The 21,064-nt window shown below is 39.2% G+C and overlaps 2 protein-coding genes across 4 annotated transcripts in view; one reads left to right on the forward strand and one right to left on the reverse strand.

The window, feature by feature from the left end:
• Nucleotides 1-12,726, reverse strand: part of ZNF280B (zinc finger protein 280B) — a 34,480-nt gene extending 21,754 nt beyond the window's left edge. Inside the window, exons 1-2 of one of the 3 annotated variants that reach the window (XM_046024721.1) lie at nucleotides 12,624-12,726; nucleotides 11,761-11,821 (exon numbers count right to left, since the gene is read on the reverse strand). The gene's annotated coding sequence lies outside the window, so the exon portion shown is untranslated. Of the gene's footprint in view, nucleotides 1-11,760; nucleotides 11,822-12,475; nucleotides 12,560-12,623 lie in introns of those variants that run through there. The other 2 variants (XM_046024722.1, XM_046024723.1) reach the window with 2 other exon arrangements.
• Nucleotides 1-21,064, forward strand: part of LOC123954077 (immunoglobulin lambda-1 light chain-like) — a 1,184,917-nt gene that overhangs the window by 316,014 nt on the left and 847,839 nt on the right. The gene's annotated exons all lie outside the window — the stretch shown is intronic.

Raw genomic sequence — 21,064 nt, forward strand, 5'->3', positions numbered from 1 at the left:
AAAGTGTCAGGATATAAAATCAATGCACAGAAATCAGTTGCATTACTGTACACCAACAACAAGACAGAAGAAAGAGAAATTAAGGAGTCAATCCCATTTACAACTGTACCCAAAACTATAAGATACCTAGGAATAAACCTAACCAAAGAGACCAAGAATCTATACCCAGAAAATTATAAAGTACTCATGAAAGAAATTGAGGAAGACACAAAAAAATGGAAAAATGTTCCATGCTCCTGGATTGGAAGAATAAATATTGTGAAAATGTCTATGCTACCTAAAGCAATCTACACATTTAATGCAATCCCTATCAAAATACCATCCATTTTTTTTCAAAGAAATGGAACAAATAATCCTCAAATTTATATGGAACCAGAAAAGACCTCAAATAGCCAAAGGAATATTGAAAAAGAAAGCCGAAGTTGGTGGCATCACAATTCCGGACTTCAAGCTCTATTACAAAGCTGTCATCATCAAGACAGCATGGTACTGGCACAAAAACAGACACATAGATCAGTGGAACAGAATAGAGAGCCCAGAAATCGACCCTCAACTCTATGGTCAACTAATCTTCGACAAAGCAGGAAAGAATGTCCAATGGAAAAAAGACAGCCTCTTCAATAAATGGTGCTGGGAAAATTGGACAGCCACATGCAGAAAAATGAAATTGGACCACTTCCTTACACCACACACGAAAATAGACTCCAAATGGATGAAGGACCTCAATGTGAGAAAGGAATCCATCCAAATCCTTGAGGAGAATGCAGGCAGCAACCTCTTCGACCTCAGCCATAGCAACATCTTCCTAGGAACAACGGCAAAGGCAAGGGAAGCAAGGGCAAAAATGAACTATTGGGATTTCATCAAGATCAAAAGCTTTTGCACAGCAAAGGAAACAGTTAACAAAACCAAAAGACAACTGACAGAATGGGAGAAGATATTTGCAAACGACATATCAGATAAAGGGCTAGTGTCCAAAATCTATAAGGAACTTAGCAAACTCAACACCCAAAGAACAAACAATCCAATCAAGAAATGGGCAGAGGACATGAACAGACATTTCTGCAAAGAAGACATCCAGATGGCCAACAGACACATGAAAAAGTGCTCCACGTCACTCGGCATCAGGGAAATACAAATCAAAACCACAATGAGATATCACCTCACACCAGTCAGAATGGCTAAAATTAACAAGTCAGGAAATGACAGATGCTGGCAAGGATGCGGAGAAAGGGGAACCCTCCTCCACTGTTGGTGGGAATGCAAGCTGGTGCAACCACTCTGGAAAACAGCATGGAGGTTCCTCAAAATGTTGAAAATAGAACTACCCTATGACCCAGCAATTGCACTACTGGGTATTTACCCTAAAGATACAAACATAGTGATCCGAAGGGGCACGTGTACCCGAATGTTTCTAGCAGCAATGTCTACAATAGCCAAACTATGGAAAGAACCTAGATGTCCATCAACAGATGAATGGATAAAGATGAAGTGGTATATATACACAATGGAATACTATGCAGCCATCAAAAGAAATGAAATCATGCCATTTGCGACGACGTGGATGGAACTAGAGCGTATCATGCTTAGTGAAATAAGTCAATCGGAGAAAGACAACTATCATATGATCTCCCTGATGTGAGGACATGGAGAAGCAACATGGGGGGGTAGGGGGATAGGAGAAGAATAAATGAAACAAGATGGGATTGGGAGGGAGACAAACCATAAATGACTCTTAATCTCACAAAACAAACTGGGGGTTGCTGGGGGGAGGTGAGATTGGGAGAGGGGGAGGGGGCTATGGACATTGGGGAGGGTAAGTGCTATCGTGAGTGCTGTGAAGTGTGTAAACCTGGCGATTCACAGACCTGTACCCCTGGGGATAAAAATACATTATATGTTTATTAAAAAAAAAAATTTGGAAGGGGAGGCGAACCATAAGAGACTATGGAATCTGAAAAACAACCTGAGGGTTTTGAAGGGTCAGGGGTGGGAGGTTGGGGGAACAGGTGGTGGGTAATGGGGAGGGCACGTTTTGCATGGAGCACTGGGTGTTGTGCAAAAAGAATGAATACTGTTACGCTGAAAAAATAAATAAAATGGAAAAAAAAAAAAAAGGATGAAATAGTTAGGAATAAATTTCCAGAAAAAAAATGCAAGACTTTCATACTGAAAACACTGAATTATACTGAATATATTGTTGAAGCAATTAAAAAAGACCTAAGTAAATATATATATCCCATGTTTATGGATAAGATTTAATATTATTAAGATGACAAGATTCCTGATACTGATTTATCAAAATGCCAGCTGGCTTTTTCACAAATTAAAATTCATAGGGAAATACAAAAGACTCAGAATAGCCAAAACAATCTTGAAAAAGAAGAAATGAAAATGCCACACTGATTTCAAAACTTACTGCAAAGCTACAGTTATCAAGAGTGTGGTACTTTTTTAAAGACAGAACCACAGATCAATAGAATACAATTCAGAGTCCAAAAATAAACCCATACACTAATGGCCGATTGGTTTTCAGCAAGAATAGCAAAATAATTAAGTGGGGAGCAGGTATGTCTTTTCAACAAATGTTGGAACAACTGAACATCCACATCAAAAAACTGAGGTTGGACCCCTGCTCACAGCACATTAAAAACAAAAACAAAAATGAAAACCAAACAAACAGCAACAAAAATAAACCTCAAAATAGATTGTAGAACAAAATGTAAGAGCTAACTGTAAGTCCTTTTTTTTTTTTTTTTTTATTTATTTGACAGAGAGAGATCACAAGTAGAGAGGCAGGCAGAGAGAGAGAGAGAGGGAAGCAGGCTCCCCGCCGAGCAGAGAGCCCAATGCGGGACTCGATCCCAGGACCCCGAGATCATGGCCTGAGCCGAAGGCAGCGGCTTAACTCACTGAGCCACCCAGGCGCCCCTGTAAGTCTTCTTTTTAAAAAAACAGAAATAAAGGTTTTTGAGATAGATACCAAAAGGAATAATGACAAAAGAAAAATGAACAGGATTTCAACAAAGGGAACCCCCTCACACTGTTAGCTGAATGCAGGCTGGTACAGCAACTCTAGAAAAAAGTATGGAGTTTCCTCAAAAGGTTGAAAGTAGAGCTACCCTATGACTCAGCAATTGCATTAGTAGGGATTTATCCCAAAGATCCAAATCTGGTGATTTAAATTGGCACCTGCACCCCGATATTTATAGCAGCAATCTCCGTAATAGCAAAGCCATGGAAAGAGCCCAGATATCATCAACAGAAGAACTCCTCAAACTCAACACAAACAAAACAGATAATCATATCAAAAAATGGGCAGAAGATATGAACAGACACTTCTCCAATGAAGACATACAAATGGCTATCAGACACATGAAAAAATGTTCATCATCACTAGCCATCAGGGACATTCAAATTAAAACCACGTTGAGATACCACCTTACACCAGTTAGAATGGCCAAAATTAGCAAGACAGGAAACAACATGTGTTGGAGAGGATGTGGAGAAAGGGGAACCCTCTTACACTGTTGGTGGGAATGCAAGTTGGTGCAGCCACTCTGGAGAACAGTGTGGAGATTCCTTAAGAAATTAAAAATAGAGCTTCCCTATGACCCTGCAATTGCACTACTGGGTATTTACCCCAAAGATACAGATGTAGTGAAAAGAAGGGCCATCTGTACCCCAATGTTTATAGCAGCAATGGCCATGGTCGCCAAACTGTGGAAAGAACCAAGATGCCCTTCAACGGACGAATGGATAAGGAAGATGTGGTCCATATACACGATGGAGTATTATGCCTCCATCAGAAAGGAAGAATACCCAACTTTTGTAGCAACATGGACGGGACTGGAAGAGATTATTCTGAGTGAAATAAGTCAAGCAGAGAGAGTCAATTATCATATGGTTTCACTTATTTGTGGAGTATAACAAATAACATGGAGGACATGGGAAGATGGAGAGGAGAAGGGAGTTGAGGGAAATTGGAAGGGGAGGTGAACCATGAGAGACTATGGACTCTGAAAAACAACCTGAGGGTTTTGAAGGGGCGGGGGGTAGGAGGTTGGGGGAACCAGGTGGTGGGTAATAGGGAGGGCACGTATTGCATGGAGCACTGGGTGTAGTGCAAAAACAATGAATACTGTTACGCTGAAAAGAAATAAAAGAAAAAGAAAAAAAACAGATGAATGGATAAAGAAGATTTGGTGTGGAATATTACTAAGCCATCAAAAAATGAAATCTTGACATTTGCAATGACCTAGATAGAACTAAAGGGTATTTATGTTAATCAAAATGCCAATCAATGACAATTATCATATGATTTCACTCATATGTGGAATTTAAGAAACAACAGAAGAGCATGCGGGCGGGGAAATAAAACAAAACTAAATCAAAGAGGAAGACAAACCATAAGAGACTCTTAATCACAGGAAACAAACTAAGGGATGCTGGAAGGGAGGGGAGTAGGGGGATGGAGTAACTGGGTGATGGACATTAAGGAGGGCATGGGATGTAATGAGCACTGGGTGTTATAGAAGACTGATGAATCACTGAACTCTATCACTGAAACTAATACACTATACATTAATTAATAGAATTTAATAACATTTAATTAAAACAGAATTTCATCAAATTAAAAACTTTTGTCCTTCAAAGGATACCATCATGAAAGTAAACAGACAAGCCACATAATGGGAGAAAATATTTTTAACTCATATATGTAATGAAGGACTTGTATCCACAATACATAAAGACCTCTTATATCAGAAGAATAAAAAGACAACTCTGTTTAAAACTGGGCAAAGTGGGTGCCTGACTGGCTCAGACTGAAGAGCATGTGACTCTATCTCACAGATGTGAGTTCAAGTCCCACACTGGGTGGAGAGATGACTTACATAAAAACTTTTAAAAAATGGGCAAGGAAATTAAATAGAAATTTCTCTAAAAATGATATACAAATGTCTAAGTATATGAAAAGATGTTCAACATGATAGTAATGAGAAAACTGTGAATCAAAACTACAATGATATGTCACTCACACCCCTTAGGAGGGCTACTATCAAAATATATAAAAACAAATAATTACGCCAGAAAATAACAGCTGCTGGTAAGGATGTGAAGAAATTAAAATTCTTATGTGCTATGGTTGGAATGTAAAATGGTGCAAAGCACCAGAGCAAAGCAACGGAGGTTCCCCAAAATATTATAAATCAAACTATCATATGATCCAGCAATCCTACTTCTGGATATATATCCAAAAGAAATGAAAACAGGATTACGAAGAAATATTTGTACACCCATGTTCACAGCAGTACTGTTCTGATAACTAAAAGGTAGAAGCAGTCCAAATGTTCACTAACTGATTAAAGAATTTAAAAAATGTGCATATACATACAATGGGATATTATCCAGCTACAAGAAGGAAGTCCTGCCACACCCTACAACACCGATGAATCTCTGAGGACACATTAGCTAAATTTTAAAAAGCCAGTCACAAATAAGACAAATAATATATTAATTCCACTTATCTGAAGTATCTAAAGTAGTCAAAGCAACAGTAAAGAAACAAAAAGTAGTAGGGGCACCTGGGTGGCTCAGTGGGTTAAAACCTCTGCCTTCCGCTCAGGTCATGATCTCAGGGTCCTGGGATGGAGACCCGCATCAGGCTCTCTGCTCAGCGGAGAGCCTGCTTCCTCCTCTCTCTCTCTCTCTGCCTGCCTCTCCGCCTACTTGTGATCTCTGTCTAAGTAAATAAATAAAATCTTTAAAAAAAAAAAAAAAGAAACAAAAAGTAGAATGGTGGATACCAGGGTCTAGGGAGAGAGGGAAAAGGGACTTTGTTGTTTAATGAGATGGATACAGAGTTTCAATTTTACAGAATGAGAACTTCTAGAGATCTGTTTTAAAACAATGTTAATATATTTAGCACTTAAATGATTAAGATGGTAAAATTTATGTTATCTGTTTTTTACAATAAAAAATGAGCAAAAAATTTGAATAGACAACTCTTCAAAGAAGATATACAAATAATGCAATACAATAAGCACAAGAAATGCTGCTCAACACAATTAATTATTAGGAAAATGTAAATCAAAATCAGAATGAGATACCACTTCACATCTGCTGGCTTGACTATAATCAAAAACAGAAACAGTAAAAAGTGTTACAGAGAATATGGAGAAATTAGAATCCTCATATATTGTTAGTGCAACTGCTGTAAAATGGTTAGCCACTTTGGAAACCAGTTTGGCAGCAACTCAAAAATTAAATACAGCAGTATATGATCCAGCAATTTCTCTCCTAGGCATATATCTCAAAGAGCTGAAAACATAAATCCATACAAAAATTTGCTCAACAATGTTCACAGCAGCATTATTCATAATTGCAACAAAGTGCAAACTATCCAAAGGTCCATTAACTGATAAATGGATGAACTGTAGTATAGCCATAAAATGGAATGTTATTCAGCTATGAAAACAAGTAACAGTACTGCTATATATGTATGACATGGATGAACCTTGAAAAGATGCTAAGCGAATAAAGCTAGACACAAAAAGGCCACATATTGTATGATTCCTCCTATAAAATGTCTACACTTGGCAAATGCACAGAGACAGAAATAAATTAGTGGTTGCCATGGGCTGGAGTGGGGGAAAGAATGAGGAAATGTAGTAGGTTGAATAATGACCTCAAAAAATATTAGATCCTGATCCTTGAAATGTACCTATATTATATTTTTTGGGGAAAGGGGTCTTTGCAGATGTGATTAAGAATCTTGAGATGGGAAGATTATCCTGGATTATACAAATGTGCCCAAAATACCATCATAAGTATCCTCAGTAAGAGGATAGAGGCAGAAGATTTCATGCATACAGTAGGAGAAAGCATTGTAACAAGACTGGAATGACATGGACTCAGCCAAAGAATGCACACTGGAAGAGGCAAGCAATGGATTCTCCCTTAGAATCTCTGGAATAGGGTGTCCCTACCAACACCCTGATTTAGGTCAGATAATGATTTCTAACTTTTGGGCTCCAGAATTGAAAGGGAATAAATTTTTGTTGTTTTAATCCACCAAGACTGTGGTAATTTGTTGTAGTAGCCACAGAAAGCTAATACAGGGTTTTAGGTTTTAGGGTTCATGAAATATTCCAGAATTAGATAGTGGTAAAGACTGCACAATTTTGTGAAGTATACTAAAAATCATTCAATTTTGCTTTCTACAGAGTGAACTGTATAGTATGTGAATTATATCTCAATTAAAGAAAAAAATGCCTAGCGATAGGCTGGTATGACCTCCCCCTCTCCCAACATCCTAACAACTGATAACTAAATCTTCAAAGCCCCTAAACAGACTCCATTCATGTAACAAGAGTTAGGTAATTAGAATTACAGTAACAATGCAAACTAATCTAGCCCACAAAGAGAGTTAAACTAGTATCATGTAGTCAGTTTACAAATTTATAGTGGGAGACATAGTTCCTAGGGATGGATAGGTATCTTCTTGTAGAGTGGACACTACTCTGATACTAAGTTGAAACATCAACTTAACAAATCAAAATCCTGATTTGACCAGGACAATCCAGTTTGACCTGTTGCCCCTGTGTATTTTTTAACAGTATCACTTTTCACTCTTAATAATACCTTGATTTCAGGGCATCCGGGTGGCTCAGTCAGTTAAGCATCTGAACCTTGACTTCAACTCAGGTTATGATCTCAGGGTTGTGAGATCAAGCCCCATGTTGGTCTCCACTCAGCAGGAAGTGTGCTTATTTTCTCTCTCTTCTTCCGCCATTAAAATAATGATTTTGGTGGTAAATGAGTCAACACACTTGTAAGGAATCTTGAACTTGTGAAAGTGGTGAGAGCATAGTCTATGCATGCTAGATGTTCCCTGTCATGAATCTCTAGGTAACAAATATCTCCCTGCTCTTGGAAAACTCCCAAAGAAAAAAAATCCTAGTAAGACTTCCACAAAGCAACTATATTTTGTTTTCAAATATATACAGTATTAATGCTTAGGCTGAGCTTTTAGATCTCTACTATTCAGTGTTACTCAAATGACCAATTTATACATTTAAAGGAATGAATAAGGAATGCACCTAAGAATGCTTGTGGCAAAGGACAACTTAAAATAACTTGTGCCAATTTTTTAAAATTTTACTTTATTATTTCAGTGGTACCCAATTTTTTTAAGTGTTATGAAATCAAAAGCTGAAAGTAACTTTTTTTTTTGCTTTCATATCAAATTGACCCTAACATAATAATGCTGTGTTAAAACTCCTGAGTGCAAAAAAAGGAAAAGAGGGGAATCTCTTTCCTTCTCTTTCTTTCTTTTTTTTCTTTCTTTTTCTCTCTTTCTCTTAAGAAATTAGGGAAAAATTGTTACTCTACGGAAAGATCATCATAAGAAGTCCTATGGGTGGTCATACATATAATGTTGGTAATGTTCTGATGTTCACTATTTTGGATGAACTACAACTATAAAACATATTAAATTAGTAAAATTAGAACATATCCCTGTCCAAAGAAGACTGAGAAACAAATAAATGACACAGGAGCATAATGATAAGGAACTGTATAGTTCTGACAGTCTCCTAACCCTAACCCCTAACAGAGGAAATGGGAGGGAGAAGTATCAAGATGGTGTTCATAAGGAATTTGAGTATTAGGAAGTATTTGGTGAGCCTACCATATGCCAGGTACTGATCTAGGTACCAGAGATACAGTAGTGATTGAAACAAAGACCCCTTCTTCAGGGAGCTGACACTGCAATAGAGGTAACTGAAAAATACATTAAAAAAAATATACACACATGTTACTGCATGCAATATTATAGTATCGCACAGCACATATTTCAAATATGTACTAATGTAATACAAATCATATAAAATATTTTATATTATATGTGTGTATACATATATATATATATATAATTTCAAATGGTCATAAATGCCATAGAGAAAATAAAGGAGGCAATGGCCAGGTAGTATGGAGGCAGGCTGATATTTGTATGGCATGGTTATGGAGATCTGGGGAAGAATTCTCCAGCTGAAGGAAGAACAAATACAAAGGTTCTGAGACTTACCAAAGTTAAGAACTGGTCAAGAGGTTAATGTAGGCAAACCAGTGGACAGGGAGAGAAACTGGAGAAGATCAAAGAATGAGTTTGCTGTAGTACATTAATGTAGTGCATTCTAAGTTCTTTGGTTTTACTCTGGGTATGATAGTTCACTGGGAATTTTGAGTGAGGTGTTACATGATCTTTCATGTCAAAGGGACCATTATGGCTGCTATGAGAAGAAAGAAAACTTTAGAATAATAACTGGAAGCAGGAAGGAAAGTTTAGATTATTATAATTACTAAGATTATTAATAACTTAATCATAATAATTTCATTAATAATGATTTTATAATAAAAGATTATACTAATACAAGACTAGGATGCTGAGAAGGGGTCAAATTCTTTTTTTTTTTTTTAAGATTTTATTTATTTATTTGACAGACAGAGATTACAAGTAGTCAAAGAGGCAGGCAGGGAGAGAGGAGTAAGCAGGCTCCCCGCTGAGCAGAGAGCCCGATGTGGGGCTCGATCCCAGGACCCTGAGACCGTAACCTGAGCCAAAGGCAGAGGCTTTAACCCACTGAGCCACCCAGGCGCCCCAGGGGTCAAACTCTATATTAAAACCTTAAAGGTCCACAAGATTTGTTAATAGATTGGAATTGGGATGTGAGGAAGAGGATGACACATAGAACGGGTGATGCTGAGCAAGTAAACATGAAACCAGAACTCAGGGAAAGACCTGGGCTAAGTACGCAAATTTTGGAGTCTTTGGCATGTAATGTTATTTAAAACACAAGACTGCCTGAGGTCGTCTAGGGAAAGATGTCTGATACCCAAGTCCTTGGAGCATTGCATTGGTCAGAGGTCAGAAACATAAGAAGAAACCAGAAAAGGATAGAAAGAAGGAAGAGTTACTTAGAACCAGCTGGGGTGGGGGGGTACGGGAGTAGTAAAAGAATAGAGAAAAAGCACATTGTAATCCAAATGAAAAATTATTTTCATGGAAGAGGAAATTAATGACTCTGATAAATACTGCAATAGATCACATAAATTAATAACTAACAATTCAGGATGCCTGGGTGGCTCAGTCAGTTAAGCATCTGCCTTCGGCTCAGGTCATTATCTTGAGGTCCTAGGATCAAGTGCTGCAACGGGCTCCCTGCTCAGAGGGGATTCTGCTTCTCTCTCTCCTGTGATCTCTCTCACTCTAACTCAAATAAATAAATAAAATCTTAAAAAATAAATAAATAACAATTGACCATTTCATTAAGTACTGTGAAATTCACTAGAGATCTTGACAAGAGTGGACTTAAAGAAGAATTGGAGAACTTGAGGAAGCAAACATGGACCACTCTGAAGAAATTTTCCTCTAATGAGAAGCAGACATGAAATAAAATAAGCAGAAGGGGGATGTGCAATTAAAAGATGTTTTTTTAACGAAAGGTAACATTACAATCAGTCTGTTTGCTGATTAGAATGATCCAGAGAAACCGAAAACTTAACCCAGGACGAAGAGGAGACTTGCTGGAACAACATTCCTGAATAAACAAAAACTGTTTGGATTTAATATACCAGGGGAGGCTTTGCCCTTAGCCTGGAGCCAAATAATTCCCTCATAATAACAGAACAATATGGAGAAGACTTGGAATGGTGGATTAACGGGTGTGGTTGCTCGCCTCCAACATGGCCCCAAATGAATCTTGCCTCCTGGTATTCACACTCTTGTGTAGTCCTCTCCCACAATATCACAGGGTTAGCCTATGTGATGAAGCAAATACAGAAGTAATGGTATGTAACTTCTGAAAAAGACTCTGCACTTCATCCTGGGACCAAGCTCTCTCTTTAATCACTCACTCTGAGGGAAGCCAGCTACTGTGATAGGAGCAGCCCCATGGAGAAGGCCACAGAGTGAAGAACTGAGGACTGTGCTAACAGTCAAGTGAGCAAGCTCAGAAACTGTTCATGCAATAAAATTCAAGTCTTCAGTAACTGGCATTCCTGTCAAAAGCTTCACTACAAAACTCATAAGCTACCCTGAGCCAGAATCACCCAGCTAGAGTATGACAGTGAAATAAACACTTCTTAGGTCATTAAGTTTGAGACAATGTGTTACACAGCAAGAGATAACTAACTATACAATGGGTCTTGCCATGCTATATACACAAGTTATTGGACATACAACTTACTTACTGTTTTGCCTACTGGCATGAAATGAATTCATACGGCTTCCCCTACCCAGTCACATTCAATTACTTCCTGAAATAAAGCCCTTAAAAGGTTGTAGAAATGAACAAACTAACCCTATGTGAACATTTTTAACCAATACACATTTACCCTGAATGAACCACTTTAATACTTTAATACATGAGCTTACATCTTAGGTATGTGTATCTGCCCATTTTAGCCTCCTACTGTCATTGTAAAAGAAGTCAGTTTTACATAGCTTAAAATGTGTGATCCTCTCATGTTCTTTAGAGAGCAGGTGAAAGAATGCCACCCTCCCTGTTTTAAGGAAGCAATATAGAGAGCTTCAGAATTACCTAAATCAGTGATTGGCTTGAATTTATCAGACATATTCAGGTCATACACACTTCAGGAAACACTGTCTAAATTAGTACTTTAAAACGGGAGAAAATAAGAAAAAAACTGAAGAAAAAATGATACAGTCTTGGTCCTTATAAAGACCTCTCATCTTACCTCAGGTGTGCAGTGAAACTTCTAAGAACTTAAGATTTTCCAGGCAAGAGAAGGTCACATCCTTGAGGCAACCACAGAGGAGGATTAGGGTTACTTACACGTTACAGGAATGCTTTATATCGCACTGCCTACCTGTTATTGCCATCTGCATGTTCATCAAGCGTCTCACTTAACCAGAAGAGAACTGGAGTCCCTTCCCCCACACCTGTTCCTCCCATCTACCCTCCCTCAGTAATGAAAACACTATGCTTGCCAACTGCCCAGTTCCAAAGCCTGGAAACCACCCTGGGGGCCTGGCTGTCAGGAGGACTTCATTAGGGTGGAAGAGTCTGAAATAGAGCCCAGGCAGAGATACTGCAAACGAGAAAAATTAACAAGGCCCTGAGGTAGGGGAGAGAGAGCAATAAAGGAATTTACAAATGCTTAAATCGCCTTAAAGGCTCTGGGCCAACAGACGTCCAGAACAGGGAGGAGGAGGCTGGCTGGGGACGTTTAAATGCCTTAAGTTCCACAAGAGACCCCAGTGGGCCGGGGGAGGGGAAGGTATTAAGAGCCTGGGCAGGCCCCTCCTCCAGGAGGCCCAGGCTGGGCCCAGGCTTGGGGGATGGGGACGGCCAGCCCAGGGTGGGGGAGGGGATGCTGCCCCAAAGGCGCCTGCTGAGACCCTGGAAGGGGTGTGCGTGAAGGGTCTCAGGACCCGCCAAGAGCCGCTTACCCGACACACTTCGGAGGCCGCAGCAACAGGCACAGGCCGCTCGGGCAGCACCAGACTAGGAGCCCTGTGGCCCGCGGGACTGCAGCCGCGGAATCCCTCCCATCTCTCCTCTGGGAACACTACGGCCGCGCCACGCCCCCGTCCTTACCGTCCTCCCCGCGGTCCGCACCAGGTCCTGAGCTGCCGGAGTCGCACCGCCCCAAGGCGCTCCCCAGGCAAAGCCCGAGGGGACGACGCCTCCTCAGGCCCCAGGCGCCGCCGATGCCACCGCCTCTCCACGCGCGCCCGCTGCGATCTGTGATTGGCTGCCAGGTGCGGGCCCAAGGCCGGCGCGGCTCGGGGCGCTGTAATCTGATTGGCGGCGAGGCGGGTCCGGTGTCTGCGCGAGCTCTGGCGCCCCTGGTGGCTATCCCTGGGCGCGGGATCAAGCTGAGACCGGTGAGAGCTGCAGTGATGACCCTCAGTCCTTGGAAGAGTCTTGGGAGGTCAAGGTTGCAGAGCAGACCAGGGTTCAAGGATAAAGACAGGCTCCCAATCCATCAGAGGATAAGTTTGTCCACCTGGAGTTTAGCTTTCATAATCCTCAGGTGTGGTCCCTTTTTCATAAAAGCACTAGCTGCAGGCCCCATATTTAAGCGAGCATGACCATGCAACTTGATCTTGACGCCCATACTCTTGACGTTACATCTGGTCAAGCCATACAAAAATAGCCTGGCACCCATTTGTTTTTATAGCTTGCAGCAACTTAAGAATTAACTTTACATTTGTTAATGCCTGGAGAAAACCACAAAGAGACTATTATTTTGTAACGTGAAAATTATATAAAATTTAACTTCAGTGTTCATAAATAAAGTTTTATTGAACACAGACATACCCATTCCTTTAGGTATTGTCTATGGCTGCTTTCCTCTTAAAACAACAGTTGATTAATTGTCATAAATCATATTCAAAAGCCTAAAATATTTACTATCTGGCCCTCTACAGATTTTAACAGATTTTTTAAATTGCCATTTCTGCCAGAAGTCTGTCTACTTTAGTAGTGTTTTGAAAAGGAAGAAAAAAAGACAGCTTTTGGGCTTTTTAATCTGTAATGTGATTTTCATCCCTAGCCCATTTATATTTTCTACTCTTTACTTTCTTATTAACTCTATAGGTTCTGTTGTTCCTCTTTACAATATTTTATAAAGTGTTTTTTTTTTTTCTTAATTGTAGTGTAGTTGACATACAATGTTATATTAGTTTCAGGTATACAATGTAGCAATATGACATTCTATACCTTATGCAGTAATCACCATGATACTTGTAGTTACTAACTGTCCTATCTGTCCCCATACAAAGTTAACTGCTTTACAATGCTTTGAGATAAATGTCTAGGTGGTTTATTTGTAAACTTCCAGTTATTTCTCTTGTATATGATGCTATAAATTTACCTTCATTTGCTTAAGTATCAGTTTAACTGTATCCTACAGATTTTGTTTCATAGTATGCTCATTATCATTTAATTTCAAGTATGTCTTAATTTCCCTAGTAATTCTCTTTTTAACACAAGGGTTACATAGTAATATGGTATTTATTTTCCAAATCTGTGGGATTTTATTTTTTTTAACTTTTTTTAAAGATTTTATTTATTTATTTGACAGACGGAGATTACAAGTAGACGGAGAGGCCGGCAGAGAGAGAGAGAGGAGGAAGCAGGCTCTCTGCTGAGCTGAGAGCCCGATGCGGGGCTCGATCCCAGGATCCTGGGATCACAACCTGAGACGAAGGCAGAGGCTTTAACCCACTGAGCCATCCAGGCATCCCCAAATCTGTGGGATTTTAAAAAGCAATTCGTTTATGAATTTCTCATCTTGTTGCATTATGGTCAGATCACACAGTCTAAATATTATTGCTCCTTTGCATTTGAGGATTTCTGTTCAATTAAATATACTATAGACGAAGTGAAGAGGATGTAGATAGAAAGTATTTTCTATGTCTAAAATGTGTATTTGGGAAATGACCCCCCCTTAAGATCTCAAAATTACTTCAGTATCCTTCTTTAAGTCACTATGAACTATGCTTCAGGCTTTATTCAAATCTCACTAGTTTTTCTTCTAAAGTCTTTTTTCTGTTCCAGATTCCCATACAGGATACTGCACTGCACTAGTCATAGTGTCTCCTTAGCCTACTCAGGTCTGTGACAGTTTGTTACTTGTTTATCGTACAGTTTACTTGTTTATCATGACCTTGACAATTTTAAGGAGTCCTTGGGGTCAGATATTTTGGAGAATGTCTCAATATGGGTTCAATGTTTTCCTTACAGTTACACTGGGGATATAGGTTTTTAGAATTATACCACAGAGGTGATATGTTCTTATCACTTCCCATCAGGAATACATGTTATCACTATGACTTAACCACTAATTTCTCCACTATAAAGTTATTTTTTTTTTCTTTCCATATTCTACTCTTTGGAGGCAAGTCCCTGAATCTAGCCCACCCTCAGAAAAGGACACGTAGTTTCACTGAGGGGAGAGTGTCTATGAAATATACAAATTATTGGGAGTACGGAAATTATTTGGACTTCATGTATAAGGAAGATTTGTTTACCCTACCTTTAAATTTAGTGTTAAATTAATCCAAATTAAATAAATTAAAAATCCAATACATCAGCCATATTAGCTACTTTTCAATGACTCAGCAGTCACATGTAACATATTGGACAGAGCAGATATAGAACATTTTCATCACTACAAAAATTTCTATTGACAGTACTGATTTATTTTATTTTTTCAAGAGTTTATTTATTTATTAGACAGAGGGAGAGAGCAGCAGAAGGAGAGGACAAGCAGACTCCCTGCTGAGCAGGGATCCCAATGTAACACTTGATCTCAGGACCCCAGGGTCATGACCTGAGCTGAAGGTCGACACTTAACCAACTGAGCCACCCAGGCACCCTCGACACCACTGATTTAGATCATTATTTTGCTGACCTTTCTTCCCCTTCTTTTCCCTCCTCTTTTTCATTGAGGGACAACTAACATAGTCCTTAGATTAGTTTCAGGTGTAAAACATAAATTATTTAATATTTGAATATTTGTATATATTGTGAAATGATCACAATAAGTCTGGTGAACATCCATCTATCACCAAACATAGTTACAAATTATTTTTTCTTGTGATGAGAACATTTAAGATTTATTCTCTGAGCAATTTTCAAATATGCAATATGGTATTATTAACTATAGTCACCATGGTGTACATTACCTCCCAATGACGTATTTTATAACTGGAAGTTAGAACCTCTGGATCCCCTTCACCCATTTTGCCCACCCCAACCCTTCTTCTAATCAAATACACGAACTTTAAATATGAATTCCTTCTAACTACTTAGGTCCATCTTATAATGAGCATAAGAGCAGTATGCAAGAGGTTTGTGAAAGTGCAAGAATGGACCTTTACCCTTTAGGCTCCTGGTTTCCTACACCCTAGTCCCAGTCTTGTTCTTAATTATATTGCTTAATTTCTAGAGGGGTTTTTTTTTTCTGAATTATCTTTCTGTTACTGATTTCTAGCTCAATTCCCCCAAAGTCAATGGGTAGTTACAAACAGCCCTACAGCTAACACCATGATTAATGATGAACTATTGTATGTGAGTCTAAGAACAAGACAAAGATGACCATTATAACCACTACAATTCAACAAAGCACCTGAATAACCAGGACAACTTTGAACAACAATGCTGTAGAGCTTAAATTCCCAGGTATTTGTATCAGTCAGTGTTCTCCAGAAAGAATCAATAGGATAAAAAAACAGAGATATGGGGTTTATGCAATTTTGGAGACCAAGATGTCCCCCAGGAATGCTAGTGGCATAATTCAGTCTCAGTCTGCAGGCTCAACAACCAGGAGCTCTGATGTCCAAAGGCAGGAGAGATGGACGTCTCATCTCGAGAAAGGAGAGGGAAAATTTTCTTTTCCATAGCTTTTGTTCTCTTAGGGCTGTCAGTGGATTGTATTGGATAAGACTCATCCATGTTGCTGAGGGTTTATCTTGCTCATTCAGTCTGCTATTCAAATACTAATCTCTAAATGCAAAAGACTAAACAGTAAAACTTCTAGAAGAAGATTTACGAGGAATACGTTTACATCCGTGGTAGACAATAATTTCTTAAATATGATGCACCATGAAGCACCAACCCTAATGCACATATATACACCCATGAAACCACCATCCAGATCAAGATGTGGAACATTTCCAGTGCTCCAGGAGTTCCCTCATGCCCTTCTCAATTGATAGTCTAATTAAAAAAAAAAAAAAAAAGATGGACACCAGGTGGTATAGTCAGTTGGGCATCTGACTCTTCCTTTTAGCTCAGGTCATGATCTTAGGGTCCTGGGATTGAGCCCGGAGTCTGGCTTCATGTTCAATGCAGAATCTGCTTGAGATTCTATCTCTCTCTCTCTCTCTCTCTCTCTCTCTCTGCACCTCCCACTTCTGCTCTCTTTTTCTCACTCTAAAATAATAAATAAATAAATAAATAAGACAAGACTTGAATAGGCACTTAATAAAAGAAGGTGTTATTCAAGTGGCCAATGATCATATGACCAAAAAAAAAAAAATTCTCCAGATCATTACTCATCAGGGAAACATAGATGAAAACAACAGTATCATAACACTACAACTTCAAGAAAAAGGGACTAATGGAAAGAATTGACAGTACCAAGTACTGTATCTGCAGCACTGAAATTCTCAATATTGTTGGTGGAAATGAAAATTATTTCAATCACTCTGAAAAGGTGTTTAGCAGAATCTGCACTAAAAAGCTAAATCAATGTAGTTCTGGAACTTCTCATTAGTATATATATATATATATATATATATATACTATATATATATATATAGTGTATATATATATATATATATATATATATACTAATATATAGTATATATATATATATATATATATATATATAGTATATATATATATATATATATTCTAGATAAATGACTACATATGTCTACCAAAAGACATGCACCAACTCATGGCAGCTTTATTCTGAAGAACAAAAGAATCAGCCTCAAAGTCCATCAGGAGTAAAATGGACATACACAACTCTACCATATGCATTCAATGGGATTCTACCCAGCAATGAGAAAGAATGTCCTATGCTTGCATACAGCAAGAATTCATGCATTCCACTTATTTAAAGAAAGACAAAGACAAAAAATCTGTTGTGTGATCCCATTTACTTATAGCTTAAAAACAGAAAAAAAATGAATCTTTGGAAGTAATGGTCAGAATAGTAGAAACTTTTCAGGGAGAGGTTGGCTGGGAAGAAACATAAGGAAGCTTTCTAAGTTGCCTCTTGACAGTAGGGACCTGAAGAATTGTCACCATAAAACCTGACTCTCACTGACTATTATCATCAACAGCCATAATGTACAGATGGCCTAGCCTCAATTCTGCCTTTCAGCATCCCTGGAGGTGGGCAAAACAGAAGTTGAGCTATAATGCTAGCTGTGGTAACATCTGGAATACCTAGAGTTCATGGCAATCCTCTTTTCAGATTTTACAGGTGACAGCTAGAGGTGAGTGTTGCTCACAACAATGGAGACCGCACTTGAACTTAGTTGAACTGAAGTTTGAATCATAACCTCTGTTTCAGGAGACAACACTTCCAATTGCTTTGGCTTTTTAAAAGCTCAGTGATTCTTGGTTTGATGCTATGTTTTCTCCTTTGAGGTCAAACACCATACCCGGCATTTGGAACACTTAAAGACTCTTTCTCTGGTGCTCTGACAATGATTTATGTAAAGTATGAGGGCTCTGACAATGTTGAGATCGAAAGGACAAAGCAAATTCTTAGTGTTTTCATGGCATGTTCTAGAACGTGTTTCCATATCAGCAAAGGCTGACAATCTATAATTGAAACCTGGCACACATAGGGCATTTTGCCAGGCTTACTGTTGTCCTTCATGTGATGTAAGAAAGCCTGGTCTGTTTTGAATGACAATTTGCAAACATTACAGACAGTGGAGGGCTCCTGGATAGTTTGTTACACTTTCAATGTGACATTGCAGCTTGAAGGAAGTAGGAAATCATGGGTGGCAGTGCTGGCAGGTGGTGTGGATTTCCCAGCTGTCACCCTTCTGCTTCTCAAGTTCCAAATGGCTCCACACATGGCTCATAAACTTGACATTCTTTAGAACTTTCAAACAGCTGAGGCATTTAAAAGTTGTGTGAGTCTTCTGTTTTGGCTGCCGGTCTCCTTTTGCTGCATGGTAAAAGTCATGAAGTAACATGATCGGATTTTCTTTCTTAAGATCAACAGTCTGGTTTTGACTTGCTAGACTCAAAAAGTCTGGTTTTTCTAGCCTTTCCAAATAATTTTTTGTGATAAGATCCATGAGATTGAAATGTGTCCTATCATTTACATAAACCCAAGAAAATAATGCTCATTCTGAACATGACTTAATGAGAATATGACACCTTTTGAGGTTGTGCTCATACTCACCGTAGGAGAGAAATGGTTACAGCTGAAGAATGTCCTTCTGGGATTCCATCACTGAGTTTAGGTCTTTTAGGATTTCCACTGTTTAAACTTGAAGCAGGAAGTTCCTTCAAATTGAGGGCTTCCACTCTTGCCTCCTACAGAAAGTACAGATCCAAGTAGACAGTGAGATAGGGAGAGAGAAAATCTGAGGGACTGTGAGGCATGACTTGTGGTGAGCTCATTTTATAATCAGGTTTAGATGAGGGCTCAAAAATAATAAGACTATCTATTATTCTCCATTCAGATTGGGGTGGCCACTATGAGTACCCATGGGTCATGAGGTCTGCAGGCTGCAATGTGCAAGCAGTATCTTGACTCCAGTAGACTTTCTTTCTTTTGGAATATCATTCCAGGGTCATCTGTTCAAAATGTTTGAAATGACTGGTTTTGAATTTGAAATTGCTATGATAAAGAGAGTTTCTGCATCTTCATTTACATGTTCCACTCCTACTAATATCAGCTCAGCATCTTCATTTTCCCTGTCCCTGTGTTGGATTCTATGTTCTTTTCTGGTGCTCCTGGCACTTGATTTTTCTCACATGACAAGGAAAGACCTGCCATTTTACAACTGCTTTTTGCTTGAAGAGGTCCCTTCAAATTCTAGTGCTTTCTTTTTATAAAATACTGTCTGGGGAACCTGGGTGGCTCAGTTGGTTAAGTGACTACCTTTGGCTCAGGTCATGATTCTGGAGTCCCAGGTTGGAGTCCCACATTGGAGGTCTGCTTCTCCAGCTGACCTCTCTCCTCTCATGCTCTCTCTCTCTCTCTCAAAAAAAAAAAAAAAAAAAAAAAAATACAGTCAATATAACCAAGAGTATTTATTTCAAAAACCAAAATCATTGCTTTATTTAATATTTCCCTGAAATGCTGAGATAACTATTAGCATCCTTATTTTACACCTGAGGAACAAGCTCCAACTAGTTAGGTGACAAGACAGTCCTAGAGTTCTCTCTCCAGCTCCCCAGGTCCCCATCAATTGCAAGCTCAACATGCCCTCTTGCAGGGCTATGACTAGGTTGAGGCAAATGAGGGATTAGGGCATGCTATTTAATGACAAGAGTTAAAGAGACCCAAGGTCAGCATCTCAGAGCACCCACCTCCTGCATTTTAGCACCCTAGGCATTGCACTAGCCTTGTCCTATTCCCAGGTGTACCCTCTGGATATCTAAGTTCTCTTGCCAATCTTACCAAAATTTAGATCTTTCAGTCCCCTAAAAAAAATAAATTTAAAAATTAAAAAAAAAAAATCTTGTTCCATCTGCAGTGTTCCTTTTCTGAGTAAACACTCCTAATCACTCAGTTAACAAATTTTGGAGACATCCTTTGCCAATCTTTCCCCCATACCCCACAGACAATTAATTAGCAAACACTGCCTGCTCTGTTTTCCAAAGATATCCAGGACCCAACCACTCTCTTCTACCCCTACTGCCCTCTCCCTGATCCAAGACACCGCATTCTCTCCCTGGATCATGACTACAGGCATCTTATTCTCTTCCTGGATCCTGTTTGAAGGCACCATGTTCTGTCCCTGGATCATTGCAGAAGTTTCCAGCCTCATACCTCTTTTGCCATATCTCCCCATAGTGTCCCCAGTACTCCTATTAAAATATGTAAAAGAGCTGGCAGAAAGTCTTCTGCTTATAGTACTCCAATGACTTCCTGACTCGCTCAGAAGAAAGTCCAATGAACATGCAATGTCAAAAAGAACCCTAGGCCTTTGGCCCATACCCACCAGTCCTTGTTTTTCCTGCCTCTCCCTCCCTCCACTGCAGCTACTCCATTAGTCTTGAAGGCATCACACCCTGTATTTCCTTAGGAATTTTGTGGTTCCCCCTGCCTTGAATGCTCAGATATCCTCATCCTGTCTCCTGGGTGGCTTCAAGTCCACAGGTTCTTAGCAAGGATTCCCTGACCATGATATCAAAAATCACCACCTCTCCCAATGCACATGCCCTACTCACCCCCAACGCTATTTCTTAACATATTATTTATCACCTGCCTAACACCCAATACAGTTGACCCTGAACAACAGGGGTTTGAACTGCACAAGTCT

Source organism: Meles meles, chromosome 12, assembly GCF_922984935.1.
Source record: "Meles meles chromosome 12, mMelMel3.1 paternal haplotype, whole genome shotgun sequence".
Lineage (NCBI taxonomy): Eukaryota > Metazoa > Chordata > Mammalia > Carnivora > Mustelidae > Meles > Meles meles.